This window comes from Corvus brachyrhynchos, unplaced genomic scaffold, assembly GCF_000691975.1.
Source record: "Corvus brachyrhynchos isolate BGI_N302 unplaced genomic scaffold, ASM69197v1 scaffold46, whole genome shotgun sequence".
Classification (NCBI taxonomy): domain Eukaryota; kingdom Metazoa; phylum Chordata; class Aves; order Passeriformes; family Corvidae; genus Corvus; species Corvus brachyrhynchos.
Window position 1 is genome coordinate 813,560 of NW_008238838.1, and position 5,154 is coordinate 818,713.

Sequence of the window (5,154 nt, forward strand, 5' to 3'; positions counted from 1 at the left end):
CGGCCGGGGGGGATGAGCCTCGTGAGCTCGGAGAGGGGCTGGAGCTGCAGCAGCTGGAGGGAAAGGAAGGGGAGAGATAAAGCCCCCTCCCCAGCAAGGCTGCGCTGCAGCTGATAAGAGCCCTGGCGGGCTGTAATGGGAGCCCTGGCTGGCTGCTTCCTCACAAAGTCATGACTCAGGGATAATGTTCACATCCTCCGAACGGCGAGGGAGCTAAAAATAAAGCCAGGAAAATGAGAATGAGCGAGCGAGCATGAATGAGAGCGTGAGTGAGAAATGCACTGGGGAAAAGAGAGAGGAAGCATGAATGAAAGAGCCTGGGAGAGGGAGAGGGAGGGAGAGAGTGAAAACAGCCGGAGCCGGCCAAGTTTCCAAGCTGCGAAGCTTTGCCTGCAATCAGCGCTCTGGCAGAGGCAGCGCGCGGGAATGGAAACCCAGCCCGGGAATTGCAACACTCCTGGCATCACCTCCCGAGGCCAGGGGCACGGGACACCCCACCCGATCCCGGGGGACACCCACGGGACCCCTCATGCCACCCACGCCCCAGCTTTGGGGTGTCCTGCCCGCTGGGGTGCCCTTGAAGACACAAGGACACGTTTGTGTGTCCGTGCACAGATCCAAACTCGTGGCCAGTTCTCCCAGGGATCCTGGGTAGGTTCCTTGGGAAGCAGGGATGCACCTCTGCCCTCGCTGAGGCTCCTCAGTGGGGTGCGGGGGCCCTGGGGAGCCCCCCTGCTCCCCCAGCCGTTTCTCCCTCAGTTCCTGTGGTTTTTCCCAATATTGCTGTGAGTCCCTGCCCTCCCCCTGTGCGAGCCCCAGCACCTGCACACAGCCCCGAGCTCATTGTCCTGGAAAGACAAATGATTTTGCCCCCCACCGCTGCCCTCTCATCTCACAGACATCCCTTTGGAGTTGAAATGTGTTTTACAGATTTATCCCGGTGCTGGGGTTCCACCACAGCCCCCCTGGCACGGGGCACTTGGCCCCGTCCCCTAGAGCTCCCCTGTGGCAGAGCCACGGTGGATAAAGGGGCCTGGGAGCAGGTCTTTAGGGTCTGGAGACCCCTCTTGTCTGGAGGAGAAGGTGCATTCCGGAGCACGAGGATAAGAAGTGGTTCTGGGTGCTTGGGAAGTGCTGAAACGCTCTTTTCTCTCTGGTTTTGGTGGGATTGAGAGGAATCTCCTGGGGAAAGCTAAGCCCCTTCCATGCAGACTGAGGATTCAGTCACAGAGAGGTTTCTCCACCAAAATGCATTTTCTGGTGTCTCCCCTCCCTCACCCTCTCGTGAGCTGGGGCAGGGGAGTGGCTGCTCCTGCCTGCAGTGCCCGGAGAGAGCTGGAAGGGAATGTCCCCTGGCACATCCCATCCCCCGGCACGTGCCGGGGCCTTGTTCCAATTATTTCCTCCTGAGGATCCGGCTGATCCGACACAGGCCCTCGCCTGCCACTTCCCCACTCCGGGATTCTGTTCTGAGCTTCTTTTGTCCGAGGTTTCCTCGGCTGGGCTGGGCTGGGCTGGCAGAGGGATGCTGAGGGATGCTGCTGGATGGCGCTGGGAGCAGCGGCTGTGCAGAGCCCGGGGGAGGAGCCCAGGGTCTGCCCAGGATCTGCCAGAGCCACAGCCCTGATGGTGTTTGATACATCCCTGGGAGCAGCTCTGCAGTGTTGCAGGGCTGCTGGGATCAGGGGGCTAAAATACGGGGGAAAAGGCTCATGGCTGATGGGAACGTGTCACCCCAGTCCCTGGTGCTGCTACAGCGGCTTTGTGGCACAGCCCCTCAGGAAAGGACCAAATGTGAAAAGAAATCCCACAGCACAGGAGGGGCTCTGCCACCACCTCACTGGGATTTACCTTAAAGGAGCAAATCCAGCCCAACCTGTGCTAAATCCATAAAAAAAGCGGAATTCTTGCCCCTCCTCCCCAGCCCGCGCAGGAATAGGGATGTACGCTCCCGAGCAGCTTTTTTAGGGGGATAAATAAAACGGGGGTGCTGGCTCCGGACTCACAGGGTTCCTACAGGCAGTGCAGGCTCCGGCCAGCGGGAAGTTGCTCCCGGCCGCTGTCCGGGCGCTGGATGCCCGCGGGTCACGGAGGGACGGGCACGGCCGGGGTAATCCAAGCCCGATCCCAGATGGGAAGCGAGATTAGCTCCTTCTCCGTCACCGCTGCCGGGCCCGGCGCTCCTGACAAAGGCCCGGGGGGTGAGCCTGGTGCTGATCCAAGGAGCCAATTTTAGAGCCCGCTCTCCGCAGACAATCTCCGATTGTTTGGGCTGGTTTGAAGCTTTTCCCAGCCGCGCCGTCATCGCATCCTGTGACTTGGCAGGAAGGGCCTCTGTGCACAGACCCCGCTGCCAAGGAGCCCGCGAGGTGTGACAGCGTGGGCTGCACGTCCCCCCGGGGGCTGCACGTCCCCGCCCGTGGGCTCTGTGTCCCCCCCGGGGGCTGCATGCCCCCTGGGGAAGGGGCTCCGTGGTCTCGGTGGAAAAGGGAAAAGCAGGGAACAGCAGGGAAGAGCAGGGAAGAGCAGGGAAAAGCAGGGAAGAGCAGGGAAAAGCAGGGAAGAGCAGGGAAAAGCGCGTTTCTCCAGGCAGGGATTGGCCTGAGACTGACAGGGGCCCAAGCACAGATGTGGCAGCTCAGGGCCACCCACCCTGGTGCTGGCGATGCTGCAGGTGGGTGGAGGTGGCCGCAGCTGCGGGACACCCCGAGGAGCTCAGCTGGACCATGGGATGCTGGAAGGAGCAGGGAATTTTCTCCTGGGTGGGGGGGAAAAGCCAGCACATTCGAGCACAGCTCCTCTTTCTTCTTCCTGCTAAATAACTTTGGTTTTCCTCCTCCACGACTTCCCTGTGCACCCCCAGCCCTGCTGCACCCCCTTCTATCCCCCCTTCACCCAGGCAGATCCAGCCCTGCCCGTGGCTTTCCCTCGGCTGTCAGCTCCCTCTCGGAATGGGAAGCGGCCAAAGCAAGCAGAGATACCTGAACCTGCCATCCACCCACTCCTTGTCTGGACTCAAGATGTTTCAAAGCTCCCCCTTTCTATTTCTATCCTCATTGTCATCCTCCTTTGAGAGGAAGGTCTATTATTCCCCTCCTCCTTTTCTCTCTACAAAAATGGGACATTGTTTCTTCTTTCTTTGATTTAAAAGCCAAAAACAGTTATAGGAAACTGTTCAGCAGATGTTTTACAGTACGAACCTAGAGAAAAAAAAATAAAGAAAAAATAAAAGCTCTCGGATTTTGCATGAGGGGCTAAATTTAGCCTAATGCTTCCTCCCATTCAGGGTTTGTGTTGGCACAGGCAAGGCATAGGTTTGAGCACTTTGATTGTAGCATTTATTTTATTTCTCTCATTTGCTGCATCCATGAAAAGCTGGAGCTAGTGAAGCTCACTGGGGAAGGAGGTGAATCCAGCCTGAGCTGGGGCTCAGCACGCAGGATGGGACTGAAACAAAATAATTCCTCATCCCGTTTGCACTGGGATAAGCAAGGCTGTGTCCTCCCCCATGGCAGTGTCCAGCAGGCCAAATGAGATAAAACTCCCAGCTGATGCTGATGAAGTCTCAGGGGGAGATTTCCAGGCACTGAAGGAGCTGGTGGTGGAGCCTGGGCTCGTCTCGGTGCGCTGGAAACGGCACTCGCTGATTTCTGGAAACAGCTCCAGTCAGCACAGCCACAACTCTCCCCACAAACCTGCCCCAGGCCGGGCTCCTGCTGACTGCAAAAGGGCCAGGACGGTTCCAGCTGAGCCCTTCTGGATAAGGACAAGGACAATGTCTCCAGCTGGGTGTGCTCCTCCTGCACCCAGGAGCAACGGGACAAACCTCGGCTCTGCACCCGGAGCTGGGGCTGTGGGTGGGACACAAAGCAGCCATCTGCTCCCTGCAGGGATGGGAAAGGCTGGCCGAGGACGGCATTTCCCCTGGGAAATCCTTTCCCTGCCATCCACGGGCACCACCATCCCCAGGGCTCACAGGGCCACTTGATGTGGCAGATCCAGTGGAAAAAGGGAGAAAAAGCAAGTTTGGATCTCTCCCACGGGACAGAGAGGAAGCTGATGCTGTGTTATCACTGCCTGGTGATGGCTGGGGCGTTTTCCAGCTGGGAAAAGCCTTTGGAGCAGGAGTGACAGCCCGGTGATGCTGCTCCATGGTTCTCTCCATCACCCTTCCTGTGAGCTGGGCTCCCCTTCTCGCCCACTCTCAGCCTGAACCAAAATTTCCATATCCTGCTGCAGGGCATCCAGCTGGAGCTGCTGACTGTGCCTGGGAACATCCAGGGAAAACGTGGGGAAAACCTACAGGATTCCACAGGCTGGCACCCCGGATATGTGCCCAGGGGTTTGGGTTTGGGCAGAGAGCCTGCAGGCAGGGAAAGATGGATAAAGCTTTGGAGTTATGGATCAGGCTGCCCCATCCCTGGAAGTGTCCAAGGCCAGGCTGGACAGGGCTTGGAGCACCCTGGGACAGTGGAAGGTGTCCCTGCCCATGGCAGGGGATGGCTCTGGATGGGATTTAAGGTCCCTTCCATCCCAAACCATTCTGGGAGTCTGTGACTTGCCAGCAGAAGAAACCAGGGGTTATTCAAGGCACAGAGGATTCCTGTTAATGAAGATCCAGCAATTAGCCCAGAAATCCTCTGCAAACTCCCTTATCCCAGGGAGAGCCAAAAGGGGTCAAAAGCAAAGCCTGTGCTTGCTCCCTATTGGAAGTTTTCCATCAGGAAAAGGCACAGTGGGATCTCATTTGCAGAGCTGTGAGCCCGGAGTGTCTCCACTGGGATGGGAGGTGGAGGTGGGCAGGGAGGGATTAGTGAGCCCTGGGATGTGGGATTGAACATGGCACTGGGCATCCCGCAGGGATCTGAGCTGTGCATGGGGAGTGGGAACCCAGGCTGTGCTCCCAGACATTAATGGCTTGTTTGTTGTCTAAGAGGGTGGAAAACCAGAGAAAATCCGAGGCCCAAAGGACCTGTTTGATTGCAATAGGGCACTGTTGGTCCGGCCTGTGCTGGAGAGCCGGGCAATTACCAAGGGGAATTCTCCCAAATCCATGGGCTCGGCTCTGGGGGGCTGGCAGGATAAAGCTCCAATTCATGGGCACGTCTTTGGCTCCTTTCTTTGGGATCTCTGTACGTTGCACATGCAGACAAG